Raw genomic sequence first — 21782 nt, 5'->3', positions numbered from 1 at the left:
AGTGACAGTTTAGGATCATCTGTTGATCTTTTGGAGTTTTCATTGGGATGGATTTATTGTGTACCGGTTTTACGCGCGGATTTATTGAAGAAATATGAAACCTCAGCATTATTTGTTATCTGGAAAGCATACTATTCTTTTCCCCACTTTAGAAAGTGGCAAAATAAAATGACGTTCCTCCGCCTATTCAGAACATATTAACATGTTAAGAGATTATGGATTTTGAACCAAAAAAAGTGCAGAAGTCTTAACTCAAGCAAAAACCTGTCAGTGGAATGTGGTGCTTCACATACAGTGCTCGAATACTGCTGGAGCTACGGTCTGACAAAAGACAGGTGTGAGAGAAAGATTTAGTTTCAATGTCCCCCCAGCTCTCTCTCTCTCTCCCTCTCTCTCTTTCTCTCTCTCTCTCTCTCTCTCTCTCTCTCTCTCTCTCTCTGTCTCTCTGCAGCTCCTGCCTGCCCACATGACCAGACATGTCATCTACTTTACTAACACTCAGCGTGGCCCTCATACCGCTTCATATTACACACCGAATGTTCAGTCCAATGTATAAGGCATAAACATAAAAAGTTAATAGAGAAATTCTGTTTCTGAAGTAAAGCAGTGCAGCAAGTTAATGGTTGGTTTATTTCTATTTTGCTCCCTAAAGGTGGGGTCTCCTGCAATGTTTGTGATTAAACATTGCAAATCAAATTTCAGACACCACCAAGCAAAGTGGTACAAGTGGAATGGAAAATTAATGCCACTTCCCTTTGGGGAACTTAGATGAAGAATTTATTATTTTTATACGTTGCATTGTCTGTTATAACTACATATACTGTTTTGTAGGGAAATAATAATGATGATTAAAACTTTGTGTTCTATTAACTCTATTCCAAGCTCTGTTTGCAGCATACTGCAGTAAAAGCGTGTTTATTAGTGCTGCCTAAGCCACTCAGAATGAGTACAAAAACGTCATATGAGGTGCAGTTCTGGCTCCTTTGTCTTACAGTTCACTGATCTGCCCCAAGTAGTTGCTCCTCTTTTCTTGCTCATCGTTGGACACTGCTAACAATTTCACCTCAACTCGTCCCTGAGTCAAACTAGAGAGACAGAAAGAAAAAAAAGAGGAGGGGCTGAGTAAGATGAAATGTGTTTTAAAGATGGCAGAGCTCCCACTCACTGCGAAGTTACATTCTCATGTTTGCTGAGGAGCCTTGATGTAACTGGAGAGACCAGACAGGCAGCGTAGGAAATCAAAGATGGCTGCAAAGCTCCACATCATCAGACTTTTATTTTTTGATTCCACCACATTCCACATAAAACAGCTAATTATGCTTTTGCGCTCTGTAGACATTCAAAGACAGGATTGCTTTTTAAAATGTTTTTAGAAGATAATAGTTTGAAAATCGAGTTTCACTATAAAAGTAAAAGGACTAAACAGACCATGCGGATGCAACTGAATAAAAAAAACAAAAAACAAAAAAAACACCAAAATGGTTAAAGGCACCAAATGTTATTTATTTCCAAAACTTTTTTCAGTAAATATTTGAAAATGTTTCAATTGTAATTGGAATTTTTTGCAACTCAGAAACTACTGTAACTCTTCAGCTGTTTAGACACATTACACTGAACTTCTAGGTAACATTTGCAGATGGAATGGGCAAAAATAAAATTAAACAAGTCGTGGTTCACATTTAGTCAGCATCAAATGTAGAGATGAATGAAATCTTTTCCTCTTTGTATTTTATCTTTGTGATTTTACTCTTTGTGATTTTATTCTAAAAATAACGTGTTGTCAGGAGCAAATAGTGATAGAAAAGGTAACAATGTGTATTGTAGCCATATTATGTTTTTATTCATCCCTTGACATGACGATTTGTAAAAGCTCCTTCAGCCATGTTGAATCTAACATGTTGCTCGTCTCCTCTGCTATCACCAACAGCGCTGCCAGCTGGGCCTGCAGACAGATTCCTCCAGATGTGCGGTGCTCTGATTGGTTTCCTCACTGGCCTCAGTCACTGGGGCTCATATTTCCAGTCTGAGGCAAATGAAAATTCTACAGATTGTAAGAGATTATGTAGCAGATCCTCTCCTCAGCGGCAGCTGTCCACCTGTCATTCAGCTGGTAGGAACACAGACCTCACTAAAAAAGACACAAGATTTGGTCAACTGCTGTTATCTTGGATGGAAATGTAAAATGTTTATGTCCTTGACAGAAAATACCAGATTATATCCAGTGTTATCATACCATACTGTCACTCTGAATCACAGAGACAATGAAACGCTAAAACATCAACTGACACGATGTGAGACATGATAAATGTCACAAAATGTTAATATGTGTGTAACATAAACTCTGGGTAATAAAACATGAAACTGTACTTTTGCACAATGTCCATAGTGTCACAGTTCAGACAAAAAACAATAGAGGGTGATACAAATTAAATAACACACAAACATAGTATTTGAATCAAGATTGTTGCACATTAAAAAGCTTGTTTAAATTTTTTTCAACTTTTGCTTTTTTTCTGTATATTCCCTGATTACCCAGATGTTTTGATTGATGACAGGGAGCAGTGTTTAACAAATACATAGGTTTATATTTAGGTGGGTGACTGAAAAGGCCAGAGCATATGTTTCACACTTACATCATGCTTGTCAAACCATTCGGTTCATTTCAGTTTAATATTTATCAATGTTTATGATTATATTGGTTGTTATTTATTCAAGTTTTCTCTTTTGTGATTGCTGAGGACATACTGCTTAACAAGCTAGAGTATTAGAGCCATACTGTTCATATTTTCTGTATGTAAACCTCAGAACAAAAGTGGTGCTCATCTAGTAGCCAAATGGCGCAGAACCCCCCAAAGTTTTTTTGATTTGTTTCTAAAGCAAAATAAAGTGATAGGATATGTAGCCCACACGCTCAGACACTGGCAGCGATCCGTGTAGGAAGTTAAGTGATGGATGCATAGAGAAAAAGAGATTTAATAATAAAGAGGGCGAGGACACGGATAAGCACACACTCATGCACATGCACAGAGATGCACACCTGTAATCTTTCCACTGACTGAAGCAAAGAAAGAGAAGACAGAGGGGATCAAAAGGAGCAAAAAAGGTTCAGAGACGCTGTCCTCTGTGACACTCATGCACAGAGATAGGCACTAATTAAACTGGGCACACACACACACACACACACACACACACACACACACACACTCACACACATCAGCAGTAGACATTTGCAGAGGCGGTTGAGGTTTTGAAATTACAGCCTCTATCTCAGGCAGATTTTCTCGTTCTCTGCTCTAACATTTGGAATGAACTTGCCACACAGAAATACAGTAGGAAAAACTATAAAACTCAGCTTATCTCTGATCTAAAGTTTTTTGTTTATCTCAAGTGTAGGTTTTTTAAAATGAAAACCACTAGCTGCAAGTGTGTGTTCTAAGAGGTGTAGGCCGCCAAATATTGATTGGCTGTGGCCCAGTTAGATACTCTGGATTTGGTCTGCTTCAGTATGAAATGTCATGACAGCAGCTGGCTATAAGGACAAATACTGCTAAATGATTAAACTTAAATGTAATGTAAATGCAAATACTGGAAACCAGGGAAAATATCTAGACCCTAACCCCTAATGATGTGTAAGACATCAACAACTTGCTCCCATTTGGACCTGTCTTGAGCACCGAGCTGGGCCTCACCCCATGTCAAACCTTTTTCTCATACCATCTTAAGCCAGTATTGGGTACGTTCCCGTTCAATTCTGAGGCCATGTCCACACCATCAGATGTGACATTGATTTCCAAGTCTCTGGCTCTTTGTTTGCTTGCACAGTTCTTCATGTGAATTTTTACAGGCATGTTCTCCTGAGGCAATAATTGTGGAAAGCGCTCATCTTCTGCATGTCTGTTGACTGTTTTATTTTCATGGTATAACTTACTAGTCATGAGAATGTGCTAGACTATAACAGTTGTAATATAATGATTTTGTCTCTTCCCATATTAAGCTGTTTCTTTACAGCATGAATCCACATTTTAATCTGGAACATTCTATTAGATGGATTATGCATCATTTTATGCAAATTTCAATTTAATTTAGCTTGACATAACTGGTATTTCTGGAGTGGTATGAGATCTTTCAAGTTCTATAAATAACCAAATCTGGAGGGTTCGTGCAGTTTGAGAAGCAGCTACAGGGAGTAAATCATTCTTTATTTCATTAAATTGCATAAGAATTGAATCACTTTTCCTTTAGACAGAAGAGGCCATGAAAGCTAACCACTTAGCATTAAAATGTTCCTTTAGCCCAAACGGACTTCTCTCATGTATTTTAGAAGACAACCTGAAGCTGCTGGCACGAGTCTTAAAGCGCGATCAAAAAGGCAAGCTACGTCAAAGAATTCTGCTTTCTTGTTGGCCCGACAGGCCTGAGCGCATATCAGCATGCAAAGGTCACTGACTCTATCCACCCTGCTCACTGATTCTGCAGCACCCAGGAAAGAAGGAACTGGGGGAGAACTGGTAGAAGACAGGCTTTTCATGGAGCACTCATTTATTCAAAGGGCTTCAAATTACACCTCAGCCAACTTACTTAGTGATGTGTCTGTGTGTATGGAATCTTGATTTCCCTGTTGTCCCTCCCCCCCACGTTTCTCAGTTCATTTCAGTGTCTCCCTTAGATTTCACCATCTCTTCGTCTATGTGCCTCTTCCTCCTCGGTGTATACACCACATCTGCAGGCTGTTTCCACTGGAATACATTTCTGAGTGTTTAGACTTTAGAGGGGCGGGGTTATTGAAGAAAGTCTACTGTCAGCTTGGGAGTGGGTGCAGGGAGGGAGTGCGGGATAGGGGTAAGAGAGAGTATAAATATATGTCAGGAAACACAAGCAAGTATGGGGAAGGATCTTCTCACTGGATATACATTTAACAATCAAGACAAAGTATAAAATAGTTTTTCTAAAGCTGGGGGTTTTCAGAGCATATATGAAAATTGTAGTCAGCCTTTCTATCAATGAAAGAGCTAAATTGACGAGAAAGAACGTGAGAATCACACAGCAGTAGAGAGGCAAGCGAATAAATATCAAAGTAGGGAACCTCCCTTGGCTGGGACTAACACATGGTTAGATTTGCCTGTGTGTCCACATGACTCACAGTCTGGTCAGCAAACGCATAATAAACGTGACAGAAATATCCCCACACAATGTCACCAGAGTCCATGGCAGGCAGCTAATTGCTAGATAGAGCTGGGTCGTGGTTTTAGAGAGGGAAGAAACTCACTAACGTAGAGCAAGAGGCTGCCCTCATATGCATTTTTCTTTTAATGTGTATTTTTTTTCTTCTCTTTTAAAAGGCTGGATAAATATGCAAATGAAGTTTGAGTTAAAGAACACTGGGTTCAATCAAGATGGTGGACAAATCTGTAAGTGAAGCAGAATTGTTATGGCTAAACATGACACTCCTAGGCTAACTAATGTTCCTGATAGATAAAGTTTGGAGCTTGTATCCTTAGATCCAACATGTCAGCTATTGCAGATTCCTGTTCATAATTCTCAGTTGCATGCAGTGCCTAACTTTTATAGATACAATATGCAATTTAACCTGGAGTCTGGACGTCAATTCACTCTACTCCAACCAGCCACCCCTCTCTCTGCTCTGCTACACTGTACTACTCTCCACCATGCTCTGCCCAGCACTTAAGAGAATGTTTGAATCAAGCAAATGCATAATTTGTTAGAAGGTGAACCTCTGTCAAAAACTCCTTTCTCTGAGCTGAGGGAGTCATGTACCATATATTTTATTAAGTTTTTTGTGATTAACTAACATAGAATATTGGTGAACTTCTTCTTTTTTCTGAATAAATACAATTTTAGGCCTGACATGCATGTGATACTGAAAACCTGTCAGATTGTCTTGGAATCTGTGCAGTTGCCTGGATAAGCAAATACTTGATGGATACCATGAGCTGTAGCTCATAGCTGTAGGGGTGGACAGTTATTGAGGATACAGGGCTTGAAGACTGCACCATAGACATTTAATCCTAGACAAGTCACAAAATCCCATGTTTGTCAAGTATTATTATTATTATTATTATTATTATTATTATTATTATTATTATTATTATAGTTTTTTTTGTATTTTCAATATTATGTAAAGAATTTTCTCCACAAGTATTAACAAAAGAGAATCAAATCCATGGTATGATTGAAGGTTTTCCACCACGTAATTAATCCTACATAGATAAACAAACCTCTTGGGGTTTGAGCAGCCTACAGTTACTGCAGACAAAATATTTTTTGTACTACACTTATATCATTAACTCTTTAACAGAACAAGTATTTAAAATCGGTTGACATTGGTTGGCATATGTGTCTATAGGCTGCACCAAGCAGCCTCAATCCTATTTGAAGAAGCCAGTGTGTATTGGCTGTTGAAGAGTTAACATGAGCGCAGTTATAGTGAGTGGAGGGGAGAACACTGAAATCTTTTCCATATTACAGCACACATGAGGAACATGTTTAAATGAGTTTAGCTGTCTGGAGTCTCTCTCTTCGGATTCTTAGGGGTGAGCTTAACACAGCCTTATATTATTACACATCTGGGAAAATACACTCAGAGTCCCGGGTGACACACCAAAAAAACCAACCTTTGCGGTAAAGCACGGACAGTTTGAAAATAGGAAAAGATGCTAAACTACTGAAAAAGCTTCAATGAACAAAAACTATTAATTACTGCATGATGTTTCACGGAACTACTTAGTTTGGGTTTATGTAAACTATTATTACATTATATAAATATAAAGGGTGGTATGTGACACCTTCACATTGTAAAAGAAAAAAAAAAACAGCAAAGCCCAGAACATGACCAATAGTGACAATAATATTAACAGTAATTGAAACCTGACACCTTAAAAGTTTGAACTCCTCCCATTGCTCCTCCTAAAAAAACTCCACCTCCTTAAAATGACTTTGGTGCTTGCACGTTTATTTTGGTATGATGGCTGTTGCCTGGCCAGGTTTTCAGAAGGGAGGAATTTCTACTGTTCTTTTTTTCCAGTATGGAAACTGTTGTTTCCCTTTGGTCCCAGGTCTACAATACTATGACTTCAACTGCCCCCCAATAACTCTGTGTTTACTAAATGGCTGCAGAATACAAGAAAAAGCTCTTGTTCTTTCACTCCATCTTTCATTGTTTCTGTTTTCTAGCAGACACAGAATTTCCCTGCAGTGAGAGGAGGTCAAAGTTAAAGAGAAAGAAACGCCATCTATGGGTCACTTCAAGGCCCACATCTGCTAGCCCCTTTCATGACTGACCTCAGACTGTCCATATCCTATGAAAGGTAGAAGATGTCATTCCCAAGTACTCATGAGTTACTTTGAGTTGTGTTGTACATTTATGTTGATAAAATGTTGTTACTTAGCTTTTCTCAAGCCTATGAGATGGTTGTCCAGGAGGACTCCACTGCCTGGCCTTGTTGGCTTCACGCCTGCAGTCTGTGTGACAACAAGGAAGTAAAATGACTCCCCCAGACTTGCTCTGCACTTAACTATTTTCACAGATGGGAAGGAAGGAATTGATCTTCGAAACAGTTGGTTCTTGTAAATCTTCTGATGCAGGAGAAGCGCGACAAAGGTGATGGAGGCTTATGGAGATTGTAATATACTGCAGAGCTGGAAAGCTTAGGAAAAACCTTCATATTTAACCTTAGTATAATCTGGTTAAAATTAAAAAGGGCACTGCACCTCCTTAAGATATTTGAGATGCTTGTTTGAAATTGACAATATTTGAATATTTACAATTCAAAGATAATTAAAATAATTTCCAAATATGTTGGGACATGGACAATGGACCATCAAGACTGTCTAGTCTGATGGTCAGAAGGCTCAATTTTGGTCTCCTCAGACCATAGAGTCTTCTCCCACATAACTTTAATGTGTAACAAATACTAATGGAAAAACTCTAAATTAACAATTAAATTTTACCTGTTCTTTGTCACTTTCTTTGCCAGACATATGAATAGTGAAGAACATGCTTTTGAGGATGGCCTGCTCCAGGCAGATAGATTTATTTCTGTACCCTGTTTCTTTCATTTCTTGTTGGGTTTAACTTGAATAACGTTTTAATGTTCTGAAATTATGACAAAGTTGTTTTGTAATTTTGTGAACAAAGAAGCCAAATTAAACTGAGCATGATTCAATGTTTAAAAATACAATAAATAAAAAAAGAGTAAAAAAAAAAACTTTCAATTTAGGTCGGCACTCATAATCTTTAAATGGTATTATCTACAATAGATAGTGTAAATCCCAAATTCTTCTTAATTATATGTCTAGAAATGTTAGTCTAAAGTTACTGAACAGTGCTGAACCTTGCAACATCCTCTCATTTGAAAGGCTCAGCTTCTCTGGGATGTTATTTTATCCCCAAACATAATAGTTAACTTACCCCAATAGTTTTTTACTTTATCCTTTGGACTCCCTGTCATAACTTTTTTGAGATGCACTGCTGTCACCAAATTTAAAATGCATATATAATTTAAAAAATCTTTTAAGTCTCTACATTTAGTATGTTCAATTCAACTTTATTTTCAATTCAACTTTATTTATATAGCGCCAATTCACAACAAAGTCATCTCAGGGCACTTTACAGAATAAAGTCAAGATTATAAAGATATATAAAGAGAACCCAACAATTCCCCCTGGAGCAAGCCATAGGCAACAGTGGAGAGGAAAAACTCCCTTTAACGGAAGAAACCTCCAGCAGAACCAGGCTCAGGGTGGACGGCCATCTGCCTCGACCGGTTGGGGTGAGTGGAAAGGGGAGAGAGAAAAGAACAGAGCAACAAAAAGCAACAACAAAACATCGGGCAGATTGGTAGGACCAGTAGCTGCACGCTGGAAGACACAGCTTCAAAGCCGGGGGACACCTGCAGAAAGGGACAGAGAGAGGGGGACAGAGGAGGACAAAGACAACTACGGGAGAGAACACACAGAGTTAATGACATACAGTGGTGAGAATTGCGGGGTGAGAGGAGAGGAGAGATGGTCAAGAGGAGGAAAGGAGCTCAGTGCATTGGGGGGTGGGTCCCCCAGCAGTCTAAGCCTATGGCAGCATAACTATAACTAACTATATGCTTTATTAAAGAGGAAGGTTTTAAGCTTAGACTTAAAAGTAGAGAGGGTGTCTGCTTCCCGAATCTGAACTGGGAGCTGGTTCCACAAGAGAGGAGCTTGATAGCTAAAGGCTCTACCTCCCATTCTACTTTTGGAAATTCTGGGAACCACAAGTAGGCCTGCATTCTGAGAGCGAAGTGGTCTACTGGGATGATATGGTGCTATGAGGTCTTCTATATATGATGGAGCCTGACCATTCAGAGCTTTATATGTAAGAAGCAGGGTTTTAAATTCTATTCTAAATTTAATGGGAAGCCAATGGAGAGAAGCTAGTGAAGGTGAAATATGATCTCTCTTGCTAGTTCCAGTCAGCACTCTTGCTGCAGCATTTTGGATTAATTGCAGGCTCTTTAGGGAGTTACTGGGGCATCCTGAAAGTAGGGAATTACAGTAGTCCAACCTAGAAGTAACAAATGCATGGACCAGTTTTTCGGCATCACTTTGAGACAGTATGCTCCTAATTTTGGCAATGTTCCGTAGGTGGAAGAAGGCTGTTCTAGAGATTTGTTTTATATGTGACTTAAAGGACAGATCCTGATCAAAAATAACTCCAAGGTTCCTTGCAGTAGTACTGGAGGCCAGACTTATGCCATCTAGGGTAACAATATGGTTGGACATCATATCTCTGATATTTTTGGGCCCAAATACTATGACTTCAGTTTTGTCTGAGTTTAAAAGTAAAAAATTGTGGGACATCCAGGCCTTGATGTCTTGTAGGCATGCTTGAAGCTTTATTAACTGATTATTTTCATCTGGTTCCATAGATAAATATAGCTGGGTATCATCAGCATAACAGTGGAAATTTATGGAGTGTTTTCTAATAATGTTGCCTAAAGGAGACATATATAAAGTAAAAAGTATTGGTCCTAACACAGAGCCTTGTGGAACTCCATAGCTAACCTTTGTGTGCATGGAGGATTCATCATTAACATGAACAAATTGAAATCTATCAGACAGATAGGATTTAAACCAACCTAGTGCAGTTCCTGTAATTCCAATTTCATGTTCCAGTCTCTGTAATAAAATGTTATGATCAATGGTATCAAATGCGGCACTAAGATCTAACAGAACAAGTATAGAGATGAGTCCATTATCTGAGGCCATGAGAAGATCGTTGGTGACTTTTACCAGTGCTGTTTCTGTACTATGATGAACTCTAAATCCTGACTGAAACTCTTCATACAAATTATTCCTATGAAGGTGATCACATAATTGTTTTGCGACTACTTTTTCAATTATTTTAGAAATAAAGGGGAGATTAGATATTGGTCTGTAATTGGCTAAAACACCTGGGTCAAGACAGGGTTTTTTAAGTAATGGTTTAATTACAGCTACCTTATAGGCCTGTGGTACATAGCCTGTTTCTAAAGATAGATTGATGATATCTAATATGAACGTATCTATTAAGGGTAAAGCTTCCTTGAGCAGCTTAGTTGGAATAGGGTCTAGCAGACAGGTTGTTGGTTTAGATGAGGTAATGTTGTATTGTCAGTATTGTCAGTATTATTTTAAACTGTGTATTTGTACAAAATTAGAATCTTAACATGTAAAAAGATAACAGCCACATATTATTCACACAATATTAACATAATGTACTGAAACATACTGTAGAGTATAAAACACAGTTGCAAGAAAAGCTAATGGCACAGTTTGCAAATTCCTGATTTACTGCATCATTTGATCAATTAATGTGATCTGATCTTCCTCAAAGTAATAAACATTAACAAAGACAATATTTGTAACGTGATAAAACACAAACAACCATGATCTTTCTGTTTATTGAACACATCCATTAAACATACAAGGAGACAGTGAAAAAAACGTAATGGCAACACCATGCTTCTGATGTCATTTGTCAACTGTCAATTTGAGGGCCAGAGTTTAACCATTTTATCAATGAATTGAAATTTGGGCCAAAGCCAAAACACTTCCAGGTTAAAAGAGAACAATCAACTCATCAAATGCCTGTTGCCTCACTGTGTGCTTGTAATGGCATCTTGAACCTCTCTCAAGGTCCAATATGTCAGATTCATTGATATTTATCTAAAGTCCACCTGATGAAAAGGAGTCATTTTCATCAGATAGACTTACATTCCAAAGAATAGAGATTTGAATAAAACTCAAAAACTGTCTTAATCTCTGTTTGTTTTTCTCATTAATCTGTGTTTAGATAAAAATACATTTAAAAGTTTATATAATCTGTTGTGAGGCAAAGTACTGATATACCTGATATGCAGGAAATCTGCCAGACTTCTCACCATATTCATACACACCATGACAAGCCTGAAGAAAAAAAAAAAATCTGCTTTGGTTGTGGAGACCAATTCCAAGAGACCAATACTTTTTGTGTGGGTTTGTACGATGACTTGCCATACTGCTCAATTATCGCCGTTATACTATTAGAAAAATCTTTAAGTTCAGCAACATTTTCTTATTTTGGTTATTTGTGGACTAGCTAATATTTTCACTGCGTAAATCTAAATTAAGAAAATGGATGCATTTTGAAAATATAAAAAGAATTTAGGCTACTCTCTACGAGCATGCACCTGATTTGGAAAATGTATCTACCGGGGGAAGGGCAGGGGGCCTGGTGTCTCAGTGGTAGAGCCTTGGAATGGGATGGAGAATCCCACCCCTCTAGGTGTGGCCCCAGGCATCCAACAATGGCCACATCTTAGTGCCAGTCCTGAGTCTGGAGAAAAATGGGAGGGTTGCAGCAGGAAGGGCATCCAGTATAAAAACTGTTTTAATAGTTGTTTTTTCAGCATAAACTCCATATTTAACGGAAAACACTGCTATTTCATGTTGTCTTTTCACTCAGTTATACACTGGCTACAGAACACCTGCCTCAAACTACCTGCATGTGTCTAAATAATTACCATAAAACAACAACAACAACAACAACAACAACAACAACAACAACAACAACACATAGTTAATTTACCTTCAGATGACACAAAACTACTTTAGCTATGACTGAATGTATGCAATTTTACTAATCAACAATACAAACCAGCGGCATACTCCCTCAAATAAGTGGCTCTCCAAACACACTTGCTAACATACCTGTAGCATGGTTAGGTACGTCCCCATTTATGTTTCTCTACTCCTCTTCTCCTTTGATACCTGTTTCATCTTCCTGTCCCAGACATTAAACAACACCCTGAGGATAAATGAAGATAAAGTTCAACATGACAGAACTGAGACCAGTTTATCTCTCTACCAGGGATTTGCTCATCTCAGCAGGGTTGTGTTGGTGTTGTCAACCACTTAAATAAATAGTGCCCTGCCTTGCTGGGTTATGGGCTTAAATGAGGCCTTGAACTGTTGGCCACCTGCTACCAATCAAACCGTCACCTGTCACATAAACCAGATGGTTTTTACTTGGTGGATTCTTGCTGGGGGGGAAATCAGCCTGTTAAATTTCTGTGGGCTTGTGGTGAAAAGATGCAGCCTGAAAAAAAAGATAGGAGTATACTGTCACAGTACAAACCCTGGTTTCTGCTTTTAGATTTAAATCATCGTTTTGATTGGGAAAGTTATGTTTTCTGATTCTTTTTCGTCAAGGACACCTTGTTTAACTATGGGGGCCTGGTGGCTCAATGGGTAGAGCATCAGGTTGGGATGCAAAAGGCTGTGGGATCGAATCCCACCCCACCAGGTGTGGCCCCACCCAAGCCGGGATAAAATGGGAGGGCTGCAGCAGCAGGAAGAGCAGAACACATTCCACTAGGCCCCTGAATGGAAAAGCCAACCACTATTGATCTTTGAAACCTTTCTGAACTACTTGCATCAAGATTTTCCTTCATGACATTAATTGATCCATTTTCATCCACTTCTGTGTTTGTATTCCTGATACAACTTTTTAAAGGCTTTTTTTATTTCTTTGACTTAAATGGACAGAACATGTCAAACAACATAAATAAATGTTGAAATGAACAGCTTACAATGGATTTCTCAAGTAAACATTTTGTGCAAGTGGTGCCAACGACCCTGGAACTTTAAAACTGCAAAACTGAAACCTAAAATGGAAGGTTTTATGAGGCCATTGTGTGGAGTGGGAATTTGTCTAACATGAGGAAAGTGGTGGGGAGTGGGAATGTCTCCATATTTTATTGTTTGTAATTATTGCAACTACACACTCTTAAACAAAGTACCTTTCTCTCCTGTTCTTGAATTGTATTTCAAATAAATCCTGCAAATCTTAGTCATGCTGTAAGATCTTCTTTGTCTCCATTTGATCACTGTCTGGGAGCAGCATTACCTCTTGCATTTTAGTCTGTTGCTGTGTCATTTTTTCCACCCGCTAAGTCAGTGGGAGGAGGGCCACTGCAGCAGAAAGCTAGAGCCATGAGTGGAAGACACCTCCTATTGGCAACAGGAAAACCAACTACTGTTGAAAACCATTTTTAAGACCTCATAGGTGGTGAGCAGAAATTCCTGATTGTGTATTATATAATTGCATGTGCAATTTTAAATAGTTTTTGGAATGCTTTTTATTTATTCTCTTTCAAAGAGACAAAAGTATATTTGAGACTATATGATGCTCCAGTCGCTTCTGACATTTCATCCACCCATATTTTTTTTTCAATGATTTTCTTCTGCTTTAGCACATCCATGCTGTCCTGTGGGGAAGAGCTTAAAGTATAGGAAATCTTTTAAAGGAAAACAATGTAGAGAAATAATGAAACAAATGACAAAAGACATCTCTGACAAAGCTTTTTAATGTAATGTAATGTATGGCTCTTACTTCATTTGATTGAATTAAACTGTCTTAGCTAAGCTGTGTATCAGTAGCTTTCGATTTCATGATGAAATGTTAACCCTTTTCCAAGATTTAAGATTTAGTTGTATTAAATGAATGTGTTAACAAAACTAATTTCCAAATAAATTATTCTCTCGACTCCTTTCTGGTATTTAAAAAGTATCGTTATTGGGTAATTTTTAGTTTATGTTGTTTATTCATTTAGTCTATGAATAAACACACACACACACAAACACACACGCACACACACACACACATATATACAGTACTTAATCCCTAGATCATCTTTTTTCCTCTTTTTTTATAATCCACCTTACTCTGAATCTGCTCTACTTCTACAAGCTCCACATCATCACTTCTCCTCCTCCCCCTCCTCCTGTCTCTTGCCCTCAGTCTTCCTCTCTTCTCTTTTCTCCACTCCCTGTAGCACAGCTCGTCTGGATCCATGGTTTGGAATCCTAGTCCAAATGTTAGGGTTTGCTGTCCAGAGAAAACACTGCAGTGAGCCAAACAAAAGGAAAAAAAAAGGAAACTAAAGTTACTACAGGCAATAGTTTTCTGTGTCCTGTGATACATTTGAACCTCTGCTGTTTGCATTTGACATGGAGTCACACTAATTTAAATCTAGAAAAAAGGAACGTTTAACTGGCTTTTACTTAGTCTAAATGCATTTTTCTAAGATAATGTTTCTCCTAAATGACATGAGAGGGGGCCAATCTACTGTTGCTGTGCTAAATGTTAAACTAGCCTGTGACTGAAAACAAATGTTGCACTCATAACCCTTCCCTGTACTGCTAGATAAAATGGTTGACTTGACTATTGGTAATTTGTGCAAACTCTCACACTGAGGCCCTGAGATGGAGGAAGGTAATTGTAAACGTTTCTTATTGCAAGTAATGTATTGCAAGTAGCAGCTTTTAAACTCACATAAACTTAACACTAAAATAGAGAATGCAAATAATACATGCACATTTATATCTGATATATGTAAATCTAATTTATACATACATTTATTAGCTTTAAAACAGCAAAAGTAATCAAAATCAGCTGTGCATTCTTAGGTTACAGTCCATTTATGACAACAAATCTACAACATTAGGGAGACTTAATTTAGGACAGTGGAGTAACTAATTGGTGAAAATGAGGCTTGCATCAGGAAACTCCTAGGTGAGTTCCTGCAGAGCCACTGTAAGCTCAGGTAGTTTGTCTGGAAGTGAGTGGCTGACCAAGTATGTTTATTACAGTGCTCACAGACAGCCTGGCATCATGGTGGCTTGTGGTTTGTTTGCAGGTGAGTATTATTTCGCAGCCCTATTAGCACAGTGCTATTGGTAAAGCTAGACAGGTTGGCCTAGAGAGGAAATAGTGCCCTGACTACAGATAATGTAAACGCAAGAGAACCACAAATATCAAGGGAGTCTTTCTTAAAATAAACTTTATTAAAATTAAATTGCTCAGAGCACTTAGCTCAGAAATGTCAAACATTTTTTGCATAACCCCTGAATATGTTGCTTTGCATAGGTATTGCCTGTATTTGCACTAGTTGTGTGTGTATTGTATGCGTGTAGGTCATCAAAAATGCAAAGCTTTTGTTTTGGAGCAGGACACCAAACTACCCTCATCAGCAAGTTTCCTTTATGCAAAATAACATGTGAGAACGCATACATATATGTGCTTTACTTATATGTACATGTAAGTGTCTGGGAGAGAGAGTAAATTCATGTTTGTGAGGACAAACTCAGTGAAAAGCATTTCTGCTTTCAGCTGGAACACATTACATCTTTATGAAGCCATGTGGTGGGCACATGAGTCTTAAATTGGCAGGGGCTGTCTTTCCCACATTACATCTCATTAGTAAAATGAGTACCCCCCACTAGTCCGGCTGTTTGGACTGACCCAATGGCATCACCACATACTGGCTGAGGTGACCTTTTGTTGCCTTTTTAGGACCATATTATATCCTCAACTGCTTTTCTACTCTTGATTACGAGCAAAGGTGTCATCTGAGGCTGTTTACAAGGTTAAGAAATGAATCTGCAGTGTATGTAGGCCAGCAACTTATTGAGTGTGCGCAGTATATGTGCATTGACCTCCTCTGCTGGTTACATTTGGAGATTTGGCTGATGATGGGAGAAATTCCATTTGCGAATTACAGATGTATTTTTCCTTGGTTCTTTTGTCTAGTCCCTCCCTCCCTCGCTCTTTCTCTCTGTCTCTTTCTCTCTCTCTCACTTGATGACTGCCTGATGGAAAATCACCATCATTGCAAATTCTAGCCTGCACATCTCTCCCAACTCACATGGGCAAACGTCTGACACGTTTACTTGGAGCCAGTGGTTGTGCTTGAAAACCATGTCCTTTAAAAATGTCCTGTCCCATCCTACTTATTACCAAGACCTGAGGAAATATATATATAAGTATTTATCATGACAATGACTTTGTGTTCATACTTTTGTCAGACATCTGTTTATATATTGTGTGGATGAGTCACAGGCTGCAAGCTGAAAGGACGGGAGACAGAGAGTTAGCCGGGGGGATACATAGAGTTGAAGAGAAAGGGGGTAAGTGAGGGAGTGAGAGGTTCAAAGAAATAGAGGAAGAAGTGGGGGGAGTAAAGGAAGGGGAGGAGGTTTAAGGATAGAGCAGGCAGCCCATGACATAGCTAAAGCATGAGTACATGCCTGCTGGCTGACGTCCACTGTGAAAAGTTCTGCATCTGGTTAACATCTACTGCCTCTGCTTTCCTCCCTCTGCTTTCCTGTTTCTTCTTTACTTTTCCTTTTCGATTTAATCTCATCCCTTCCTTGGTTCATTTTTATGTTATCTTATTCCCTCTTAATCTATTCTCGCCATCTCCTTTATGTTGCCTGATTGCTTTTCCCCCCTTGCCTCTGTCCCCAAAGACAAACACAGACAGAAGGAATGAGAAAGAGGAGGAGACATTTGAACATTTTCCTTCTTGATGTAGATTAGAGGTTGTTTGGAGGGAAGACGTTACCGTGTTGCCATTTTCTTTTCAATCAGCATTTTTGCTCCCACATTTCTCCAATTGCTAAACCCAGAATGTTCAGATAACTTCTAAGACAACTGACACTGTACAATTTAAATGGCTTTAAAACTGAATCTGCAGCCACTTCAAGATAGTTTCATAATGAATGTACATTATAGCAATACATCTGACAATGGTTGAAACGTATAAAACCAACAAGGTCAACCCCATGGTGACAGTAAGGTAAAGGCAGAAGCATCTCCAAAGTCATTGATTCAACCTCTGTGGAACATTAAAGCATGTGTTGGAGGACATTAAATAGTTTTTAATTTCCACGTCCTGTTTTTCTTTATCCACCCGACCCACTGAACTGTTAATAGGGCCCCCATGTTGGAAGGCAGGCTTATGTTAAAATTACACCTTATGTGGCAACAGGCAAATGACAGATACTGTCTTTAACAGTGGCACCAAAATGATGGCTAGATTCACACTATTGTTTTTACCATAAATACTCAAAAATGGTGGATTAAAACTGTGTAAACACACTGGTTTGGCTAGGGTTATGCACAAAGTCATCAGGGTTAAGCTAAATTACGTACTAAATGAACAAGTTATGGTGTTAAAATGTTGGCACTTTGCTTCAGCCCCCATGATATGTGATGTCTGGTGTCCTGTGGGAAACTCCTCTACTTCATGCTACAGGATTGTGTTATGTAGTGGTGGAGTGGTTAGCGCTGCCACCTCACAGCCAGAAGGTTCCTGAGTTTGCACCCCTAGCCGGCTGTGGCCTCTCTGTGTGGAGTTTGCATATTCTCCCTGTGCTTGGGTGGGTTTCTACCAGGTACACCCGTTTCCTCCCACAGTCCAAAGACGTGCATGATAAGTCAATTGGTGAGTCTAAATTGCCCATAGGTGTACAGTAAATGGTAGACTGGTGACCTGTCCAGGGAGGACTCTGCCTGTTGCAGTATGAAGGCTGAAATAGACTCCAGCCCCTCTACAACACTACGCAGGATAGGCGGTTACAGATATTGGATGGATGGACTGTGTAATATTTGGCGGTACGTGTCAGTAATTTGTGTATGTTTGTTATTTTTTTGCAACAAATGACAGGAGGTGTTTTTTTTTTTACAGGACAGTCTCACTTTTTACTTTGATATTTCATTCACCATTAGAGTTTTCCTTGTTCTGTATCTTGCTCTCCATACAACTACTTGAAAAAACATAACACATAACATCTACTTGTGTTTGCAGTGTGACCGGGAAAAGTTAATCATAACTAATTAAACCCAAATACATTGTGATTGCAGTTTTGCAATGAATCAGTGGATCAGTGGATACTGTAAATCTACTATAAAAATATGAACGTATCCATGACTTGCAACAAGGAAAAGTTTTTCCACACTTTCTGCTTCCATATGGTGAAATATTGACATTCAGATTCTCACCACTGCAGGTTTGTCTTATTTTGCACTTTGATTGTTTTGCAGCTATGGGACTCTGCACCTATACCAAAGGATTGAGGTATTTAGCCAGTCAGTTGAGCACGGGATTTCTAATGAGAGTAAAGCTGTATAGAAAAGCCAATCTGTTAAACCAGTGTGGTGCGCCAAACTGTTTATTCTCAAAGTAGTGAAACACGTATGAGCCTAATTTGTTCATGTCATAGAAAGTCTTTTTTGGGTGGTTTTACGTGTTGCAAACCAGGTGTCACCTCTTTTTCTCTTTGTCCTTTCTACTTTCTTTCTTTTTTTCTGTGGTATGAACACACTCGCACACGCACACAAACACACACACACACACACACACACACACACAAACACTTCATAGCTTGAGGGCGTGTCTCCATTCCCACTCTTCACTGAGTTTGATGATTTCCTGCAGCCAGTCATAATGCTGGGGCAGAGTCGGAATTTGAAAAAAAAAAAATCTTTTCTTTTCCTCCCACCCAGTCCTTTTTTGACTCTTTCTGTTTTCTTCCAGCCAAACTCAAAACTTCATGATGACCAAAAACCTTCTTCCACGTGTCCACTGCTAGATTTTCATGGAGGAGGGGAGAACAAGAACATGTTTTTTTTTCATTTTCTTCTTTTTCCCCTCTCCTTTGTTATAGGAGCATATTGCTAAATATTTTAGATTAGATAGTGATGTAATGCAAATGCAAGAAAATGTATGACAGCAAGAAACAAATAATTATGTTTTTTGCCCAGTCGAAATATATCAGCACACTGCAGTCCTGCAGTTAGACTGGCTAGTGAGTCCATTAAGCCTCTGTTTCTCTCTCATTTCCTTGTCACTTTCTGAAATTAACATCAGAATGTTGCTTGATGCTAATTTCAACAATGTAGTGTTTTTGTGACCTAACTAACACAGACTATTGGAGGAAAAGAGAGTGGAGGAGGTCTACCTGGGGTTGGGGGGTTGAGAACAGAGAGACAGAGGGGGCTGAAGAGGACAGGCCCAGACTGGTGTTAGACAGGAAAGGGGAGAGGTGTGTATGCTGCCTCTCTCACTATCTATCACATTCAAACACCACATCCATGGTTTGAAAGGCTGATTTTTAATAAGTGTTCTACATGGCAATGGCAATGCAGGGTGTGTGGGTAAACACTTACATCTGCGGTAATTTTCTAAACATTTTATCATACCACACGACAGCTTTTGGTTATTTTGCAATGTAGGAACTTTTATTCAGGACACGTGAAACAATCTTTGAAATAAAACATATTTATACCTGTCTGTAGACATGAATTACATCTGCACTCTAATTCAACTCATCTTTGTATTGTATCAAAAGATGGGCGAAAGGACTTTGAAGACGGGGGGTTGAGAAAGTGTCTTTCATGGGATGTGGTGCCGTGTTATAATCAAAATAAGGAACTAAGGACATTGTGACTGACAATGGGCTTTGATCCTCAATACTTGTCCAATGTTCTGGCAAAAAAGCAAAAGAGTAAATTTTCATTAAAAAATACATCTAACTTTTGATTATGGATAATATTTGTTCAGACTCTGGCTGAGCAATAGTTTCTAGTTTTAAATGAGGAGAGACATTTGTAAAAAATAAATAAAGAAATAAATAAAGGGATTAGTAAAATATTTACTAAAACTTTTAATTAGTTTAAAGACCTCTAATTCTTTTGCCACCATCTCTCAAGTAAATTTTTTTTTTCAGGCTTCCATGTTTATGGTCAACATTGTGCTTGACACTGGCTACTCAGCTGCTCAGTTTTAACCAGGTAAAGATTAGACATGTGCTGAGACTTGTTTTGAACTTTGACCTTCCCCTTTCTCCCTCAGGAACAGACAAAAATGGCAAAAACAGCATGACAAACCTGACTGACATAACTTATTTTTCCTTTATTTTCAAAAATGTCTTTTTCTTAGTGGATAATGACAATCATGACAATCCATTACTGTGTATTTTGTCTGGATGCATTAGGACAATATCTTCCTGAAAAAAACACCAGTTACACCAATGTTCCCAGCTTCAAAAGATTCATACAGCTGCTGAATCAGTGGATACATATTTTTTGTGTCAGAAACATCCATGACACTCAGCCATGTAGTTTAAAAGTACTGTAGCATGGATGGATTAGGAAAAACTGGGCCTGTGGACACAGACAGGTAACAGGACCCCCTTTTATTGTTTTATCAGACCCCCATACTGAGAGAAAACTAGGTTGTCACAGTATTTGTGGGTTTCTTTAGAAATAGTTTTTAATGGTTTGTGGTCATTTTGTCTCTTTTTGGTCCTTTTTGTATTTTAGTTTCCATCTCTGTTTGTGTTTTTCTGTGTTTTTCCATCATTCACTCTGTACAATGCTCTAAAAAAGAACCTGAAGCCCTGAAAGAAATCAGACAGACACCATAATGTTCATTATATTGATTTTCTATAAAATTCCCAATGGCATTTAGATAAGTTTCAACAGTCAGCTGTTAAGCTAAGTAAAATATTTTAAATTCAATGTTTATTGATCAATCAGCCAATTTTAAACACACATGTATTACACAGTGTATTAAAACACACAGTCATGTGTCTGCTGGTGAGGGGAGCATGTTGCAGTGTTTTCCTAGCCTGTGTCAGACGGGATGGCCCCACTGAGCAGGAATCAAGGCTTTTCCTCTGACTGCTCCCAGGGGTCTGCAGTGTCAACACACACACTATCCTTTGCACACACACACACATGTAGCACTGTGGCCAAGACTCTTGTCAGCAGAGGCAGTGCTCACCCAGAAAATCTTTACTTTCGTTATTTATTATTATTTACTGACTGTACTTCATCAGTGTGTGCAAGTGAGAGACAGAGAGAATGTGCCATAAGGGCATGTTCTAATTTTTTTAAGACTCAGTTTCAAAATGTTGGTAGTTACTACAAGTAAAAGGTGCATTAATATAAGTGACCTATTGTTGGAACTTTTAGAATGTTTGAATTGCTGTGAGAATTTAACAGTAGTTAAAATGCTAAAAGAGAAATTAAAAGAGATACCTAGTCTGAGATCTAGTATATGTTCCAGACCTTGTCTTCTTCCAGCATATCTGGAATTCTATCCCCTTTCTTCTTCTACTTGTTCTTCTTTTTCCTCCATCTGTCCTGTTGTACATGTGTTGACCACTCCCATTGTGGAAACACACAGAGCAGCCACAACATTAAACATACCTGCTGTAGTGTATTGTTGCAGGGTTCAGCATGGGAAACATGTTATGATCGGCAAATATCAGAGCACACAGCGCATTGCAGTTTGCTGTGTATGGGGCTACATATCTGCACACCAGTCACTCTGCTAATGATAACCACTGTCCACCCCAGGCTCAAAACACCAGCTTGTGTTAATGTGGGACTGATCAGTTAATCACAAATAAAATAAGAA

Source organism: Channa argus, chromosome 1 (assembly GCF_033026475.1).
Source record: "Channa argus isolate prfri chromosome 1, Channa argus male v1.0, whole genome shotgun sequence".
NCBI lineage: Eukaryota > Metazoa > Chordata > Actinopteri > Anabantiformes > Channidae > Channa > Channa argus.
The sequence above is the reverse complement of the archived record's forward strand: the minus strand, read 5'-3'. Positions refer to the sequence as shown.